The sequence below is a fragment of the Peromyscus maniculatus genome, chromosome 23, assembly GCF_049852395.1.
Source record: "Peromyscus maniculatus bairdii isolate BWxNUB_F1_BW_parent chromosome 23, HU_Pman_BW_mat_3.1, whole genome shotgun sequence".
In the NCBI taxonomy this organism is placed as follows: Eukaryota; Metazoa; Chordata; class Mammalia; order Rodentia; family Cricetidae; genus Peromyscus; species Peromyscus maniculatus.
Window position 1 is genome coordinate 22,358,918 of NC_134874.1, and position 20,797 is coordinate 22,379,714.

Below are 20,797 nucleotides of genomic sequence, written 5' to 3' on the forward strand. Positions count from 1 at the left end.
CCGTGCTGAATGCTCAGTTCAATGTCACCTTTTCATTCAGTCCAGGACCCAGCCCATGAGACAGTGCCTTCTATATTCAGTGTGGATCTTCTCACTCAACTAGCCCAGTCAAGATCATTCTCCATAGACATGCCCATAGGCCAACCTAATCTAGACAATTCTTCGTTGATACACCCTTCCCAGATGAATCTAGGTTATGACAAGTTGACTGTTAAAACCAACCATCACACTTGGGAATTGATTCTTCTGTGTTCTGGTTTCTCTGAGATTGAATGGTAAGAGCCTCTTCTGGCAACTCATCAGATGGCAACTGTACTGACTGGCATCGAGGACTAGGTCATTATTGTAGGGAGAGCTCTACCCCTGAGCACAATGCCTGGCCCAACATGAATGCTCAGCAAGTTTCCTGGATGGATGGATGGATGGATGGATGGATGGATGGATGGATGGATGGATGGATAGAGGAATGAATGAATGAATCATCATCCATTGATGATGCACCAATCAGAATCATGCATTTGGAAATATGTGGCCTAAATGAATTTGATAGCTGATTGAACCTGGGGTATCATGGCACACACATATAGTCCCAGAACAGGGGACATGGCAGTACGAGTATTAAGAGTTTAAGGCTATCCTTGGTTACATAATGAGTTTGAGGCCAGGCTGGGCACCATGATACCCTGTCCGCAAATAACCAAAGAGTCAATAACTGAATAGGAGCTGGTTTGTGCAGAGCATCCCTGTCAGGCTCTGACAATTTTACATTCTCATGTAGGCAGTGGGAAGGCCGTAAAAGGTTCTGAGTGGTAGATTTGAATAAGGTGGTTTAAGATGGTATTTAAAGAAGATGAATGGGAGGCCAGTCTGAATGTAAGGTATATCTCCATTAAAAAGTGTTGCAGCCTACAGATGTTGGGCACTCAATGGCAGAGATACTCTCCATCACTTATTTGTAGAACTGGCTTTCAGTGGATGGTGACTTGAGAGAATCGAGGAGTCTCATTAAGAAAAGAAGATGCATTCTGGAGCAGTCTGCAGGACTTCACTTGGGGGGCAGTAGATTTTATTTCATATTTGTGCAAGTTTCTCTCCTTTCCAGTTGCTCTTTGGGTCATTTAAAAAAAACTAATATTTTTTTTAAATTAGCTAGTATACAGAGTATGAAATGTCATTATGATATTTTCAAACAGCTGCTTTAAATTCTCCTTCCCCTTCATCTTTCCCACCCTCCCATGCCACCCCTGATTCCCTCCTCCCCAACCATGCTGGTTATTTTTTATTTTCAACTGAACACAACTTAGAGTCATCAACTGAAGAATTACCTCCATTAGAACAGACTGTGAGCCTGTCTGTGGGGGGACTATCTAGACTGATGATTGATAGAAAAGTGTCCCGCCCACTGCAGTAGCTCCACCCCTAGGTAGGTAGGTGGGCCTAGGCTGTGTGAGAAAGCTAACTGAGGATGGGCCGGCAGCATTCCTCCATGTTTTCTGCCTTGGTTCCTGCCCTGACTTCCTTCAGTGATGCGTTGTGACCTAGAATTCTAAATCAAATGAACACTTACTTTTCTTCCCTAACTTCTCTTTGATCATGGTATATCATCACAGGAAGAGAAAAAAAAATATCACCCATACGCCTCCCACTATCTTTTCCTCCTTCATGTCCTATGCATCCTTGTCACGGCCAGCCCTTTCTCAGCACTTATTTTTATTCTCTCTTGTCTCCCTTCTAGTTCTTCAGGCTTTATTCACATTTACATCTATGTGTAAAATATATGCAGATACATATTTACCTGGATTTGTATGCCTTTCGGACTATCCTCCTATGAGAGAGAATATGTGAGTTTTGCCTTTCTGAGTTGGGGTCACCTCGTTTCATATTATACATTGTAAATCCATAGATTGTGCTGCAAATTTCATTTTTCTCCAGAGCCGTGTCACATTTTGTTGTATGTAGGCACTGTGTTTTCATTGTCCATTCTTCTGTTGATGGACACAGGGGCTGGTTCCATATCCTTGCTGTTGTGACCAGAGCAGCAATAAATATGGATGTGCAAGCTTCTTCATGGAGTCCTTTGGGTTTTGACTGCAGAAACATTTTAGCTGGATCAAATGGCAGTTATAGGAAAAGTACCTATTTCTTTCTCAGAGTCTTGTAATGAAGAAAAGTTTAATATGCACACAAATAATACAATATGATGAACTATAAAGATGCCCTGTACTGAGCGAGAGTAATTGAAAGAAGGAAGAGTACTGATTGGATGTTGAATGAGGAGGTCTACTTAAGAAATGGCTGAAAGAGGGCTGGAGAGATGGCTCAGCAGTTCTACCAAAAGACTCATTTGAATCCCAGCACCGACATGGCAGCTCACAAGCATCTGAAACCCCGGTTCTAGAGGATCCAATGCCCTCTGCTGGCCTCTGTGGGTACCAAGCATTCAAGTGGTGCACAGACACGCACATGCAAGCAAGCCCCACCCCATCCTATCCCCCCACATAGGACAAAAAAATAAATCTTTGTAAAGAAAGGACAAGAAGAAATGTCTGGAAGTCAGTCATGGTAGCTCACGACTATAATCTCCATGCTTGGGAGGTGAGAGGATCAGGAGTTCAGGGTCATCCTCCGAGCTCAAGGCTAGCCTGGGTTCATGAGACCCTGTCTCAAAATAGAAAAGTAGATGGAATTCTTCCTGTTGGGTACCACAAGTGATCCTTCTCAACCAATATCCTTGGTCTAAGCTTCTTTGGGCTAACCACCATTCTAGGGGGATTTTCTTCCTGACAAAGTTAGGGTAGATGTCTTTTGTCCCCCAGACTTAATTGAAGAATTTCAGTTTGGGGGTTACCTGTTATTCCTCTAGGATCTCACACTTCACTACTAATGTACACAAGCAAGCAAGCAGGGACTGGGAGCTGGGGCCGGGGCGGCAGCTCAGGGGCTGGAGAGCTTGCCTTGCAGCCATAAGACTCTAGCTCTGTATCCACCCAGCACTCACATAAACTGGGTGCTATGGTGTGTGCCTGGAATCCTAGCAGTCTGGGGGCTGAGACACAGGGATCAAGGGTTCAAGGCTAAGCAGGCTACATAGTGAGACAATGTCTAAAAATAAAATAAATTATTAAATTAGAATGCTGAGAATATAACTTCATCGGTAAATTGCATGCTGCTCAAGCATATGAGGACCCGAGGTAAAGCCCTACTTAAAATAAAATCCAGACTTGGGGTCAGTGAGATGGCTCAGAGGGTAAATCTTTTGCCATGCAAGCCTGGTGGCCTGAGTTTGATCTCTGGAACCCACATTAGGATGGAAGGAGAGAACAGACTCCATAGAATGGCTCTTTGACTTCCATAGGTACACATGTACACACACACACACACACACACACACACACACACACACACACACACACAAAGTAACAGTAAATAAAAATGTTTTTAACAATTCAGGCATCTACAGATTCACAGTCATCACAGTAGATCTCTGGGCTCACTGATCAACACATCTAGCCCATCCATGAGCTCCAGGTTCAACGAAAGACCCTGCCCCCAAAAAAGTAAGGCACAGCACAGTTGAGGAAGACATCTAATATCCACCTCTGACCTTCACACCCCCAACACACACTGTTACTGAGGATGGGGTTGGAAGGACAATTCAAGGAAAATGTCCTAGGTGTGATGAAATATTCTGACAAAAAGCAATGTAGGGAAGGATTTATTTCATCTTACAACTCTTAGAGTCTGTCATTGTGGGGATGTCAAATCAGAACTTCAAACATTGTCTCCATCATCAGTAGCAGATAAAATGATTGCATGTGTGCTTACATACTTGCTTGCCCATGCTCAGCTTGATTTCTCTACTCTTCTATTATCCAGAAACCCCTGTCTAAGGAATGGTGCCACCCACAAAGGGCTCAGTCTTCCTGTATCAATTAACTTAGGACAGCCCCCCACAGACATGCCTGCATGCCAACCCAACATAGACAATCCCTCATGGAAACTCTCTTCCCAGGTGATTCTAGGTTATGCCAATCTGAAAATTCATACTAACCATCACAAAAGGAAAACATTAGTATATGATTACTTTATCAGTCCCCAGACAAGGTGAAGCTTGAATCCATAGGTTAATACAGATTGTCAATGGCCACAGTGCCTCCTATTTCCAAGGACTGGGAAGACAAGCGCATAAAGTGTTGAGTAACCGGGAATCCTAAGCAGGGTGTCCGAAAAGTGATTTCTCACCCTAAGATCCCGTACCCCACGCATGAAGATTGGTTTTTCTTATCTATATTTGGTCACTGATGAACACCCACAAGACACTTGGTTTTAGAGCCTCGTGTGATTAGGCCGAGAGGCAGAAAGGAAAAGGAAGATAGAGGCTGTCAAAAATCAAATTGGTTCCCCTCTCTTTTAAAGGAAGTGCCAGTGATCTGAAATGGCCTCATTTATTTTCTCACTTCTAAGGAAGAACAGGTGTCATTTGGAGTGACACCCTCGCCAGGCCCTTATGGGGCTGAAAAGCTTGAGCCCAAGCGTGAATGAGATTTAAGCTTATGACAGAGAATTAAGGTTGCAAAGAGGGGGGACACTGAAACCAGGTAGAAGGCTTTCCTGCAAGGAAGTAGTCCCTGTATGAGTCTCCCCTTAGCTCCACAAAAACGTGGGCATGTTCTATACCTATTCTCACCTGTGGTGGTTAACCTTCATGGTCTACTCAATTGGATTTGGAGTCACCTAGGAGACCCACTGCTGGGCACCTCTGTAAAGATGTTTCCAGGAAGGCTGAATGAGTAGGAAAGACCAACCCTGAGTGTAGGTGATACCATTCCCTAGGCTGAGGCTATGAACTTAATAAAAAGGACAAGGAGCACCAGCATCCATTTCTCTCTGCTTCCTGACTGCAGATGTCATGTGACCAGTGGCCTCACGCTCCTGCCACCATCCCTGACCCACCATGATGGGCTTGTACCTTCAACTGCAAGCCAAAATAAACACTTCCTTTCTTCAGTTTCTTCTATCAGATATTTTGTCACAGCCATGAGAAGAGTCACTAATCCACAGCCATGCTACAGTTGTAGATAGTCTTTAGCTAGACACTGAACATCTTAAGAACATTTTCCCCCCTCTGAGAATTGTGGTAATAAGATCCAACTCTGGCCTTTGCTATTGTGTTGCCTTTGCTGGTCACCTGACTTATGTACTTCATTCCCATCATCCATAAAACAGGGACAATGACTCTTGTCCCAGATGCTCTACTGGCAAATGATTCAATGGCCCATGTTCATTGGAAGTACCGTAACTTTCATTGCTCTTTGTAGCAGGAAGATTATTATCACTGCCATCCTTTTCTTGTATAAAGGGAACATTTTAAAAAAGATGAAGACAGTGTAGTTCTGAAATTTGTACCTGTTAGGGAGATTGATTATCTCCTTGGCTGAAATATCTTCCCTAGGGGATTGATGCCTATCCAAGCTTTCCATAGATGCATGTTCTACTACTGAGCCATACTCCAACCCCTCACTTGGGGATTCTAGACAGATGTTCTACCACTGAATCACACCCTAGCTCCTCATTATGGGATTCTAGGCAGGTGCTCTACCATTGAGCCACACCCCAGCCCCTCACTGGGGGATTCTAGGCAGGTGCTCTACCATTGAGCCACACCCCAGCCCCTCACTGGGGGATTCTAGGCAAGTGCTCTGTCACTGAGCCGCACCCCAGCCTCTCACTGGGGGATTCTAGGCAGGTGCTCTACCACTGAGCCACACCCCAGCCCCTCACTGGGGGATTCTAGGCAGGTGCTCTACCACTGAGCCACACCCCAGCCCCTCACTGGGCTATTCTATGCAGCTGTTCTGCTGCTGAGTCACAGTTCCAGTCCCTCTCCAGGTGATTCTAGACACATTCTCTCCCACTGAGCCAGAAGACAATATCAGCTGTCATTCCACAGTCACCACCCACTTTGATTTTTAAGATGTCTCTCACTGACCTGAAGATCACCAAGAACGCCAGACTGACTGATCAGCACCTCCTGAACTTTGAGATAGGAAGTATATGCCAACATGCCTGGCTTTTATCCTTACATGAGTTATGGGGTCTCAAACTCAGGTCCCCATGCTTGCAAGGCAAACTCTTTACCCATTGAGCCATCTTCCTGGATCTACATTCTGGGGGTTGGAAAAGCCTTTCATATGTATGAGACTTTACCTATACCTTACCAGGACAGGATAACCTTTTTTTTTTTTTTTTTTTTATTTATTTATTTTATTTTTTTTTTGTTTTTTTTTTTTTGTTTTTTTTTTTGTGATATATATTTTTTATTTTACAATACCATTCAGTTCTACATATCAGCCATGGGTTCCCCTATTCTCCCCCCTCCCACGCCCTCCCCTTACCCCCAGCCCACCCTCCATTCCCACCTCCTCCAGGACAAGTCCTCCCCCGAGGACTGTGATCAACTTGGTAGACTCAGTCCAGGGAGGTCCAGTCCCTTCCTCCCAGACTAAGCCAAGTGTCCCTGCATAAGTTCCTGGTTTCAAACAGCCAACTCATGGAATGAGCACAGGACTTGGTCCCACTGCCTAGATGCCTCCCAAACTGATCAAGCCAATCAACTGTCTCACCTATTCAGAGGGCCTGATCCAGCTGGGAGCCCCTCAGCCTTTGGTTCATAGTTCATGTGTTTCCATTCATTTGGCTATTTTTTTTCAATAATTGAGTAAAACTGAAATTGATTATATGCCACAGTCATCCTAGGGACCTCCATGCTATATATATAGCCTCTATGGTTCTATGGGTTGTGGTCTGATTGTTTATTTTATATCTAGAATCCACCAATGAGTGAGTACATACCATAACTGTCTTTCTGGGTTTGGGTTACCTCACTCAGGATGATTTTTTCTAGTTCCATGACAGGATAACCTTTAAAAAGTACTTTCTGTAGAGACAAGGTCTATGTAGACCAGGCCAGCCTGGAACTTGTTGAAATCTGGTGCTTCAGTGTCCCCACGTCTGGGATTATGGATGTGAGTCACCATGCTCATTTTTCTGAAACAATGTTTTTTTATATATATAAATATGAGAGAGAGAGACAACCGTGGCTGCAAGTGGGAAGAATAATGTGCAGAGAGAGGCCTTTCTGATTTAGTGAGTCATTCTTATCTCTGAACATCATCCTTCCGTCTTAGGCAGAATTTTAATCAGAGGTGAAACTCGCTCTCAGAAAAAGTCATCTCGTTTTTCATCTGTGCACCCACCTGCTGAGAGATGCTTAGTGCTCCCCCCTCCTCTGGCTCTCTAGCTCTTGGTGTCCTACTCATCGATGGAGAGCTGGGTTCTAGGATCATTTTTATGAAGATTAATAGATCACAGAATTGTACAGATGTTGGATTCCTGTGCTTCCTGGGTACCAAACTGACCTATATAAATGAAGGATCCCAAGTCGGAACTGGTGGTTCAGACCTCTCACTCTATCTTCTTGAGAAGCTGAGGTAGGAGGACCATACAGTCAAGTCCTGCCTGAACTCCAAGTGAGTTAAAAAACTAGCCTGAGCAACTGAGTCTCAAAATATAAAAATAAAAATAAGGCTGGGGTTGTTTCTCAGTGGTAGAGCACCTGCCTAGAATCCCCCAGTGAGGGGCTGGGGGTGGGGCTGAGTGGTAGAACACCTGCCTAGAATCCCCCAGTGAAGGGCTGGGGTGTGGCTCAGTGGTAAAGCCCCTGCCTAGAATCCCCAGGTGAGGAGCTGGGGGCGTGGCTCAGTGGTAGAGCACTTGCCTTATGTGCACAGTTCTTTGGGCTCTATCCTCAACACTAAAGACACACACACTCACACATACACACACACACACACACACACACACACACACACACCAGTTCTTCATTATTGAAACAAATATCTGAGATAAACCAATTCAAGAGTAGAAAATGTTTTTTCAGCTCAGTTCTAGAGGCTTCCATGTGCCTTAGCTGTCCCTTACACTTTCAAGTTAGTTCCAGGCATCACAAAATGACCATGAGTACATGGTACAGTAGAGCAAGCAGCTCCCTCATGTTGCATGGGAAGAAAAGGAGAAGAAAATAACATCCCATAATCCCCTTTGCGAGCACACCCTGATGCACTACAGCCTCCCACCAGGCCTCACCTCTTAAGTGCTCCATTACCTCCCAATAGCTCCAAACTGAGGACCAGGCCTGCAATAGACAGACCATTGTGGGGGTGTTGCTGATCCAAACTGGAGCAGACAATCATCTCAAAGGAAACCCAACTGGCTTGGAGTGAAGTCTCAGTCAGTAAAGTCCTTGCCGTGCAAGTGTGGCAACTAAGTCCTGTCCCCAGAGCCCACAGAAAGAAGCTAAGCACAATGGTGTACGCTTCTAATCCCAGCATTGGAGAGACAGAGATAGGTGGATCTCTGGAGATCTGGGGCTCGCTGGCTGGCCAGTTTAGCCAGATCACTGGTTCCAAGCCGGTGAGAGAGCCTGTCTCCAGCAGCACCCGAGGAACTATACCCAATGCTTTATTTGCAGACGTGTGCACCTGCACACACACGCACACACACACACAGAGAGAGAGAGAGAGAGAGAGAGAGAGAGAGAGAGAGAGAGAGAGAGAGAGAGAGAGAGAGAGAAGCACAATACTAGAAATTTCTGGGTCCCTGTGATGCGTATTCCCAATTTACATGACTCAAAAGACTGAGCTCGCTCATTAGTTCTAAAGTTAGACACAGTTGGATTTCTGTGTCTCTTTCAAACTGGCATCCCACTGACCACCAGGGGAGCATCCACTGCACTTTCCTTTTAAAATAATAAGGACATGGCCATGCTTGCCCTTCCCTACTTCCTGAGAGCGTGGCAAAGATACCAACTCTGGCACAGGAGAGAAGGATTTGAATAAAAACAGCCTGCTTATGCATTGTTATATTTATTTTTTTCAATGCATTCCAATGTGTCCTTTTAATGTGTCTACTTTTCTACTGTACCCGTGAACTTTGAAAATTAAACAACATTTTTTTTTTATCTCCCACTCCCAGACAACATTCCCAGTCACCCTTTTTAGCTTGGTTTTCCTCCAGGCTCCTTGGAAACCTTTCGATGTTAACTTTTTGATTTATGGTGTTTCCACTTGGCATTGAAAGTGGCTAACCTTGACAAAAGCTTGCACTCTGTGGTTAGGTCTAAATTGGACAGAAGATACTCCCAAAATAGAACAGCTTTAAAAAAAAAAGTTTGCAGTGTGATTTGTAGGGGAAGAGTAAAGTTTTTCACCTACCTGAAACTCAAATGTGTGGGAGATAAAGGGTCAAAATGTGATTACGTTTGGGTGGTTGCTGGGGACTAGGGAGTGACTCCCTAAATCATAGAAGACAGACTTTCATCTAAGTCAACTGATGAAGTACTAAGCCAGAAAGGCGGGGGGGGGGGGGGGGGGGGGCGGGGGGGGGGGAGTATGTTTGATTAGGAACTGAACCAAGGAATCGTGTTTTGAGCAAAAAACTGAAATTTCAAACCTCAACCCACAATAGTCTGTAACATACAGACTGCTGGTTCAAGAGTGCAGTTACATATCATCCACACATGCACACACGAACCTCCCACACATGAATGGCTGGCTGAGTACTTATACATGCACATTTTTTTTTTGCTAGTCTTTTATTTCTGAGGACAACGCATTATCAAGTTGAACACACGTTGTATTAGATCACAGACCCTCTGGCTCTTTCTTTTAGATCCCTAATCAGGCCACACCCTATATAACCACAGCTCCTGCTGAGAAGGTTAGGGCACACAAATCTCTGTGGGAAAACCCAAGTTCAGTCCCACCCCCATCCTCCTGGCAACTGCAAGATATGTCTATGTTCCAGCCTGGTATCGGCATCCTCCATGTTCCTTGTCATACAGATAAGCTATCCATGGCTAGGAGGGGTATATGAAACTTCCTGCCTCCCTTTAAAAGTTGTAAAAGTTGGCAGTCTCTGTTGCTTAGGAGATTTCTCTGATGGTTGTCTCCCTCGGCACACCCCACACTTCCTGTTGTCGTGTTGCTGGTGACGGTTATCTGTCTGTCTTGTTTGCTTTAGCTGTCTTTTTCTTTCTCAATGAAGTTCTCCTCCAGGTTTTTGAAGGGAAGCCTCTCCCTCCCTTCAAGGAGATCATGCATCTCTGCTAGGATGCTCTAACCTCCAGTCCTAGTTAGCTTTGACTTTCCACTTGAAACAGCCCAGGATCATCTGCAAAGAGAATCTCAAGTGAGGAATGACCTAGATAGGTTAGACTGTGGGTAAATCTGGGGGCGGGGGTTGTCTTGATTGTCAATTGATGGAGAAGGGTGCAGCCTACTGTGGGCAGCATCATTCCCTGTGTAGGTGGCCCTGAACTGTATACAAAGCTAGCTAAGTGTTAGCCTGTGAGTCAGCAAGCAGTGTTCCTCCATGGTTTCTACTTCACTACAGCTTGAGCTCTTGCCCTGACTCCTCAATGACTGTGACATGCGAGTGTAAGCTACCTAAATCTTTCCCTAAGTTGCTTTTGGCCAGAGTGGTTTATCATAACAACAGAATGAAACCAGAGCATTCCCCAATTGCTCCCCAGCTTCAAGTCCTCACCATAGCCACCCTGTCCCCAGTGGCCATGAGGCTCTCCCCCACTCTAAAGGGCAATTGGTCTCAGCTTCCTTCTCTTAAAAACTAGCATACCTCTTATAATGATGATTTGACCACAGAAAAAGTATAATGTTGTCTTAGGGGTTCTATTGCTGTGAAGAGACACCATGACCACACCAACTCTTTTATAAAGGAAAACATTTAATTGTGGTGGCTCGCTTACAGATCAGAGGTTTAACCCATTATTGTCATGGCAGGAAGCAAGGCAGCATCCAGACATGGTGCTAGAGAAGGAGCTGAGAGTTCACACATCTTGACTCACAGGCAACAGGAAGTGGTCTGAGCTACTGGGTGTGGCTTGAGCATATGTGAGACCTCAAAGCCCACCTCCACAGTGCCATACTTCCTCCCACAAGGCTGTACCTACTCCAACAAAGCCACACCTCTTAATAGTGCCACTCCCTTTGAGGGCCATTTTTTTTTAAACCACCACAAATGTGTCCCTTCATAAACTGATAAAAGAATGAGCAGTATGTGTTGGATACATTACTAATGCCAGTTCTAAGGGGGGTATTGAGACAGGGTCTCATTATGCAGCCCAAGCTAGTCTCAAAATCACAGTCTTCCTGCCTCAGTCTCTAGAGTCTCAGATTGTAAGTGTGTGATGCCACCCCTGGTTGCTACCACCACTTGGCTAACACTACTTACGGGACAGAATTGTTTTCATCAAGGGATGTTTGTGTCTGAGACTTGACTGAGCATCAAAAGTTGTACCTGGTACATGATGTGCATTTCTTTCAGGCTAGCTGGTTGTGATGATTCATCTCAAATGCCAACTTCATAGGATTAGAATCACTATGGAAACAAATTGACAAGCACATCTAGACTGAGTTGACGGATGTGGAAGGACCCACCCTGAATGTGAGTGGCACTATTGCCTGGTCTAGGGTCCTGGAGTGAATAAAAAGTAGAAAGTGGGCAGAGCATCGGCGTCCATCTGTCCCTCTTTCCTGACTGGATGCAGTGTGAACAACAGCCTCACACTCCTGCCACCATGACTTCCCTGCCGTGATCAACTGTACACTCAACCTGTGAACCACAATAAGCCCTTCTTCTTGAGTTGCCATTACCATAGCAATGAGAAAAGTAACCAATGTACTTCCCAAAAATGTGTAACCATAATGTCACGTGTGTGTGTATGTATGCATGTATGTATGTATGTATGTGTCTGCATTCTTCAGACCCTTGTCATAGAGCAAGTCAAGGCTTCATTCAGTTGGCTTCTCTGTCTTTTTGTTTTAAAATAAATAAAGAACACCTCATTCCTTCTTAACACTCATTTGATTTAGCAATCTGTGCAGTGCCTCCCTGGATCCTGGTTTATGAAGTGGAACAATCATTTAAATGTTCAATTAGCCAGTGCTGGAGAATCCAGAGGAAGCATGGATCTCACACACAAGCATTACTCATCCCTTAGCCAGCCCAGGAAGAAAGGACGCACATTACAGACAGCCAGGCCCACATCATACCCTGCCCCTCTGCGTCTGTCACTCAAGCCAGCCTGGACTCCCCAAATTTAATGCAAGAGGCAGTAGCTGGAGTGGAGTTATCCATGTAAGGAGTGCAATGGTCCACACTTAAATGTTGAGACAGGAGGGTCGTGAGTTCTAGGCCATTCTGGGCTATATGGTGAGGCTTTGTTTCAATAAAAGGAAACAAAACAGAAGCACATATGGGTGATTTTCTTGTAGTTGTGACCATGTGGGCTTGTTCTGCACCTGAGCAACTGCCCTGTGGCCTTGGCTGCTGCCTCCTTTGGTTCTTTGCTCTTTTTCATAATTTTTAAAGATTTTTTTATTTTATTTTGTATTTGTGTGTGTGTGTGTGTGTGTGTGTGTGTGTGTGTGTGTGTGTGCGTGTGCGTGTGCAGTGCTCATGGAAGACCGAAGAAGGTGTTGGATCCCCTGGATCTAGAGTCATAGGAGGTTGTGAGTCACCCAATATGGGTTCTGGGAATTGAGCTCAGGTCTTCTGCAAAAACAGTGAATGCCCTTAACCACTGAGCCATCTCTCCAACACCCATTTTGTATGTTGGTTTTTTTTTTTTTAGACAAGGTCTTGCTATAGTTCATGCTGGCCCAGAGCCTACTCTGTAGCTCAGCTTGGCTTCCACAGTCATCATTCTCCTGCCTCAGCCTCTAGAGTTTACAAATGTGAACCACCATGCCTAGCGGACTTTGGATTGTAGGCTTAAAGACTCTATCCTAACTCTGGCTGTCCTCTTTTCCCCTTTACCATTATGATGGAAAGTTGCAGTATTTTATCTTGCAGAGAATCAGATAACCAACTGGGTCTCATATATGTCTTGATATGATTTAATTTATGTGTATGTATGTATGTATGTAAGTGTGTGTGTGTGTGTGTGTGTGTGTGTGTGTGTGTGTGTGTGTGTGTGTATGCCATATATATAGAACCCATTGAGTCCAGAAGAGGGTGTCGCATCCCCTGGAGCTGGAGTTCCATGTAATGTAAGCTACCATTTTGAGTAGGGTCCTTTGCAAGCACAACAAGCATTCTTAACGATGAAGCCATTACTATAACTCCTGTCTTCATATTTTCTATGCCATTGGTACACATGCAGACTACCTTTTCATTATTCCACTGTCTCAATTATACTCAAATACAATGCCCACCCCTTATGTGAGTTTCTATTTCCTAAAATCCAATTAATCATTGACCCCACTCCTTATGTGAGATTCTATTTCCTAAAATCCAATTACTCATTGACAATCATGGCCTGAAAATATTATTCATCTTGAGTTTCTTGAGGAAGGAGACATCTGTGTAACTATGATTATGATATATTATTATAATTATTTTACTTCATTATTGCTAATTTCAATGCTGGTGCCCTAGTTATGTTTCTACTGCTGTGATAAACAACATAACCAAGGAATAGGTTTATTTCATCTTACACTTTACAGTCTATCATCAGGGAAGTCAAGGCAGGGACTCAAGCAGGGTAGGCCCTGGAGTTGGGAACTGAAGCAGAGGCCATGGGAACAATCTGCTAACTGGCCTGTTCCCTATGGCTTGTTTAGTTTGCCCTTTTAAACAACCTGGAATCGTCTGCCTGAGGATGACACCCCACACACAGAGTGGGCTGGGCCCTCCCACATCAGCCATCAATCAAGTAATACAGGTCAGTCTGATGGAGGCTTCTTCTTAATTAAGATTTCCTTTTTCCAAATGATTCTAGTTTGTGACAAGTTGACCAAAGCAAACTAACCAGCACAGTTGACCCCTTGTCAACCTGACACACAACCACATCACTATTAAACCCATAACCTTTCCTTTATTATTCACCCCCAAGATCTCATGTTACTATCTCATGTTAGTATCCAGTCTCTCTTGCAAATTAAAAAAAAAAGTTATAGACTTCTTATACTATGAAGGATGTGCCAGGACATGGTTACAATCAAATCAAAGCAATACCAATTTCCTGCAGTGTAAATCAAACCCTGTAGCTCTGTGTACAGCATCTGGGATTCACTCAGTATCCTCTGGGCTCCAAAGTGCCTGGGTAGCCCCACCGCCCCCAGCTCTGCTATTGGTAGCAAATGTAGCTTGTCTGATAGATTCAGGCTGACTTGAACGCATTCAGTTGTCCTTGGTGGTCATTCCATAGTTCTAACATCTCCAGCATCCTGGGTTATCCATGGCAACTAAGGGGTTGCCTTCAAAAATAGCCTCTCCTGGGCTCTCTTCAGGACCCTGACCCTGCCTCGTGATACCAAGCCTCAGCTTCTTCTCTCCATGACCTCTTCAAATCCTGGGACCTCTACTACATCCGAGGCTTCACCTGCATCAATTCCTCCACCCCCGGACCTCTCTACATGTACTCTAATCCTGTCGCATGGTACGGCACCTCGTCTACTTTCCATGACTCCTTCAATCCTGAAATTCACTTGTCACCAAAACTAGGGTCACCTGGGAGACTCTCACATATTACCAAGTTCCACTACCATCTTGGGAAGCAATGTTTGTCCACTCTGCATGCCCGATATCTCAGAAGATTTCTACCTCATTGATGCTGGTCTCTTGCCGATCACAGCTCATTTTTTTAGCCCTATATGACCAGCATCAATTGTCCTAATAAATCGAAGGGTTCACTTCAGTGGTGTTGGCTTCTTGTTAATGATGGCTGATTCTTCAGCCCCAGCTGACTAGAGACCACAAATTCCTAATACAAAAAACAAAAACAACAAAACAAAAACAAAAACAAAACAAAACCTTGCAAATTCCTAATAGGGTCTTGAAGGGATTTTGAAGCTTCACAAACCTTTGAGCCAGGCCCCTATTGTTTATATTGCTCTCAGAATTCTTACCTCCAAGTTCCCATAGAATATAGCTCATGAAGGTCTCGGCACCCAATGGCTTTTCCAGCTCAATGCACCAAAAATGCTCCATTGCTTACTGCCTTGCTCACCACGGCTTGCTCATCCTGCCCTCTTATACCACCCAGGACCACCAGAGCAAGGATAGCATTGCCCCCATCATCCCTTCTAGATCAATCATTAATCAAGAGAATGCCCCCTCACACACACAGACTTGCCTGGAGGCCAATCAGGCGGACACATCCCCTCAATGAAGGGTCCTTCTTCCTAAATGACCCTAGTTTGTGTCAAGTTGACAAAGCTAGATAGCACAGTTCTAGTTTTATTCTGTGGCTGGGATAAAAATCACTCTGACCAAAAGAAGTTTAATGGGGGGAAAAGGATTATTTGAGATTACATGCCACGGTCCATTATTGGGAAGTCAGGGGCAGAAACTTAAAGCAAAACCCAAAGAAAAATTATGCTTGCTGGCTCATTCAGACTAATGAGTATCTAGCTTTCTTACACTGCCCAGGGTCACCTTCTCAGGGAATGATGCTGCCCACAGTGGGCTGGAACCTTCCACATCAATTAACAATCAAGATGATCCATCCCTCCACATACATGTCCATAGGCCAATCTAACCTGGCTAATCCCTTGATTTATACTCCCTGATTGGATGACGCTACACTATGTCAACTTGACAGTTAAAGATGACCGTTAAAACTAACCAGGACAGTTAGCTTTCTCGTTGCCATGACAAAAGTACCTGACAAAACAGCCCAGAAGAAGAAATATATTTGGGCTCATCATTCCGTGGAGTTTTATCCATGATCACTGGGCACCATGGAATTGGGCAGAACTTCATGTTGGGCAGAATGTGCAGTGGAGACAATTTTTCTCCTCATGGTGGACAAGAAGCTGAGAAAGAAAAAGGATTTGGGAGCAAACACTTCATAGACAAACCATTGCAATGTCTTACATTGTCTAATGTGTTAATGACTTTCTTCTTGCTGGGGTGAAGTATCCTACCAAGGCAACTTAAAGGAGAAAGGATTTGTCTGGGCTTATAGTTCCAGAGTCTTAGAACCAGTCCATCATGGTGAAGAAGACATGACAGGAACAGGAGACATCCTGCTCATTATACATCCAGGAAGCAAAGGGTAAACAGGAAATAGGTACAAGTTATAAAACATCAAGCGCTGCCCCAATGACCTACTTCCTCCAGCAAGGCTCCACTGCCTAAAGATTGCACAGCTTTCCCTAACTGTACCACCAACTGGGCACTAAGTATCCAACACATGAGCCTGTGGGGGAAGTTTCACAGGCAAACCTCAGCATACATCAGAGGTTACCATGGATATGTATGCACAGGAAGGAACTGGGTATCTATAGGAGTCAGTACAACCTGTGGTTCCAATGGGTCTTGGGATGTAGCCCAGCATGAAAGGGGACTGTTGTATTTTATACATGTTAGTATCTAGGGGTCTGGTTCTTCCACATGATTCTTCCCATTTGTTTAAATCACATGTGTCTGTGTGTGTGTGTGTTTGTGTACAAGAGTACATTGCTTGTAGAAGCCGGAATCTACAGGCTGTTATGAGGCACCTGATGTGGGTGCTGGGAACTAAACTCAGATTTTGCAAGATTTTTTCTTATATAATAAAGTTTATATAAAAAGAAATAAATATCAGGAAAGTGTTCCCAACCACTGAGACATCTCTCCAGCCCCTTCCCTATTTACTTATTCACATGAACTTTAGGATGTTTTTTCCTGATTCTAAAATAAATATCATAGAGATGTTTATTAAGTCACTTTGAGGACCTTTAAGATACAGGTTCATGCAATCCAGGGACAGGGGATAGCTCTTGAAATATTTATTTTTCTTTTATAAATTTCAATATTGGTTTTTCTCTCATTTCCTTAAGCACTTCAGACATTTCTTATTAGCCTATTTCTTGACATTTTATAAAAGGTGTAGAGTAATGTGTTTGGGTGAGGAGATGTTGAGAAAGGCACTCTGTCTTTCTCTCTCTTGATTTCACCTTCCCTTTATCTGTATTTGTGTCTGTGTGTTTGTTGGGAGTAGGGTTTCTTTATATTTTAGCATCATTTGTAGATAAACCACTGGGTTTTCGCTAAAGTGTACCAATCCTATTGAATCTTAATCAGTTAGATTTTAGAGACATGCAATTTTACAGAGTTGATCATAGTAATTTGGCCTTCTAATTTCTGAGGGTGATGCCCCTTATATCCGGAATGAATTCCCAGGCAAATAATCACCTCCCCACACAAAATGAAACCACTGTTAATCACTGGCTTCTTGCTTGGAATGTTGCTGAGATAACTGCTCTCTAACTGGGTATTGCTCCTCTGAGGTCAACTGTCAGCTGTCAATCTAGCTATTGTTTCTGCAAAGCTAGCTTATTTTTCTTTTGGCTGAAGTGGATGCAGGAGGATCATGAGCTCAAGGTCATCCATGGCTACATAGTGAGTTTAAGGTCGGCTTGGATAACAGGAGAACATGTCTCAAAACCAAACATAGTGTGGATGGTGCAACAACTCCCTGGCTGAAGGCGTGTGTGATAGTCACATTCAGATTGTTGACCAGAGAACAGAGCAGGAGCAGTAACAGGGCCAGGATATGACCCTCAAAGGCCAGACCCCCCCAAAGGCCAGACCCTCCCAAAGGCCACACCCTCAATGACCCACTTCTGCAAACTGACCTCTCCGGTTCTCAAGAGAGTACTATTAGCTGGTGTGGTGAGAATTCTTCCCTGAGGGAGATAGATGTAAAGGACATCTACCTCCTCCTCATAAAGTCCCAGTGACGAAACACAGTTCACCCTGGGGAGCCACAGTCTATTAGACTTGCCTACAGAGTGTGGGTGAGGTAGTGATACCAAAGCAGTTGTAGTTTATAGTCTTCACCCAACATGGATGACTGCTTCTCCATAGCCACATTGACAGAGCATCCTCAGCTCACCTTCCCCATCCCACTCCAGCTCACCTCTGAGGTTCCCATGTCATCCTTTGGCCTAAACCAAGAAGTCATTCACTTAGGACAGAATTGCATACACGTGTTTGGGAGGGATGGCTGGTATCTCCAGTGACCTTCTACATGCCCTCCTTCAATGTCAACCATCAAGAAGCATAGTTCTGGTGAACTCTTGCAAGAAGGCACAGCTGTTCTCATGAAGATGGCAACTGTTTTGGATCACATTCCGCCATAGTGGAGGACCAAAACACTTGAGTATGGGGACACTTCCTAGTCAAGCTGTAGCACAGGCTAAGCGTGGGTATGGGAGGCGCAGACAGTCCTGGGGCTGGCTCCATTGAAATGTGTGTGTTCAGAGTTCTTGATGGCTCAGTCTTGGCTTCCAGGGTTTGAGAGAGCTGCTGAAGGTCCCCCAAAGCCTATTCCATGTTCACAGGGGGAATAAAGCTCCCTGGATTTGAGTCATGGCTCCTAGGATGTGTGTGCACCACGGAACTTCTAGTTGTGAAGTCCTTCAAGACTATGGGCTGGGGCCGGGAAGAAGGCTCAGTTGGTAAACTGCTTGCTATGCAAGCATAAGGACCCAAGTTCGGATCCCTATACCCATATAAAAAACTAGGCATGATGGCTTGCACCCATAATCCCAGTGCTAGGGAAGGAGAGATAGGAGGATCTCTGAGGCTCACTAGCCAACCAATCTAGCTGAATCAGTGAGCTCCAGCTTCAGGGAGAGACTCCGTCTCAAAAAATACAGTGGAGACCGATTGAGGAAGGTACCTACTGTCAACTTCTGGCTTATACACACATGCACAAGTCTCCTCCCCACACAAACACTCAAAGACTGTGGTCTGAGTTCAGTGCTGATTTTGTTGTTGTCGTTTGGTAAGTATTTTAGGGCAATTTGGGAACTGTTGCATCCGAGTTTATAAGCACAGTTCCACAGTTCCATTTTAACTTGCTCAGCTATTTTTTTTTTTTTTTGGTATAGAAAAACTTAATATTTTATTAAACATGGAAAAGTGCTGATCTTGCAAGAGAGAAAGAATTTCTCCAGGAACATGTTGAATTAATAAAGAGAGGAGACATTTTGGTGACAATTCAGCCGTCAGTTGTTGCACTTACAGAAATCACAGACTTCCTGATAGTCGCGATGTGTGAGGCTCGAGGCCTGTGCGGAAGAGGGACAGACCAAACCGGGTCACCTCTCCATTCTCACACATCAGGGCAATGACTCTAAATGGATGATCTGTTTAAAACATTAATGCATCTATAATTGTGTGTGTGTGTGTGTGTGTGTGTGTGTGTGTGTGTATGTGTGTGATTTTCAGGATAATTGGTGCCCTTTGTAGAATTTGTGTGCCTCCAAGTCACAGGAGGCATTATATAGGCCGGCCCATGCCTATTTTAGATCACTTACTGAGGCCATTTGTTGTTGTTGTTGCTGTTGGGGAAATAAGCACATTAAGGTATATATATATATATATATATATATATATATATATATATATATATAATCTCATAGCCAATGTGGTGCTGGGTTTTTAGCATAACTTCAGATTATGAATCTAAGATAATGAGGCTGGGGACTTGGTTATGTCATTTTTGTTTTCTGTAGGGTGGACTGTGCTGGGTACACTCATGGTTATTTGGCTGGTTGGCTGGTTCATTCATTCCTTCCTTCCTTCCCACCCTCCCCCCAGTCCGGGGCTCATGTAGCCCCAGCTAACATCAAGCCCCCTCTGCTGCTGAGGATGACTTGGATCTGATGGTCCCCCCTTTGCCTCCCTAGTGCTGGACTCACTGGTGTGTGCCACGCCACCTGGTGTGTGCATCTCTGAGAAGCTAGGGCACTCCAGTGACCAAGCCTCGTCTACAGTTTTTGTTGCTTTCCTTATCCCTTCCTCCCTCCCTCCCTTCTTTCATTCCACCCTCCCTTCCTTCCTTCATTCTGTCTTTCCATCCTTCCTTTCTTTCCTCCTCTTCCTCCTCCTCCTTGCTGTTGTTATTGTTTGAAGCAGGGTTTCTCTGTGTAACCCAGGCTGACCTGGAACTCACCCTGTAGACCAGGCCTCAAACCCAGAGATCTGCCTGCCTCTGCCTTCTGTGTGCTGGAATTAAAGTTGTGCGCCACCACCCAGCTACACTGCCTTTATTTAAAGAGCATTTCAGGCCAGCAAGATGGCTCAGTGGGTAAAGGCACTTACTTAAAGTGCTGGCGATAGGAGTTCAAGCCCCAGAATCCATGTGGTAGAAGGAGAGAACAGAGTCCAGCAAGTTGTCCTCTGACCTCCACAGGTGCAACACACACACACACACACACACACACACACACACACACACACATAAATATAAACAAAGTCACTTTTGTCCTCTCTATTATTTTGCTGGCCTTCTGTAGCTCTTGGGGAGAGGTTTGTTGAGTGCAACATTGATACAGGAAAGAATTTAACCCTGGTAACAATGAACTGGAAATTTCATCAGGAAGTGATGAAATCCCCCTAACCAAACATGAGGAAAAGTCTTCAACCCCAAATAACCACTTATTAAATAATGAAAAACTACAATCAGTCCCTTGCAAGAGAGAGGCACTTCTGAGAACAAGGGGAGGGGTAAGCAGAGCAATTAAAATAAGATGGCTAACAAGAGACACACTCCGGGTAATACTGGGGTGAAGAGAGAATTCAGGGACTGCAGAGATGGCTCATTGCTAACAGAACGTCTGCTCTTGCAGAGGACAGGAGTTCTGTTTCCTCCACCCACAGTGGGGGGCTCTGGAACTCCAGAGTTACAGTGGAAATTCAAAGGGGAGTGCATGTGACT

General features: G+C 44.5%; 1 protein-coding gene across 2 annotated transcripts in view; it reads left to right on the plus strand.

Moving 5' to 3' along the window:
* Positions 1 to 20,797, plus strand: part of Caln1 (calneuron 1) — a 467,294-nt gene that overhangs the window by 359,841 nt on the left and 86,656 nt on the right. The window lies entirely within an intron of this gene.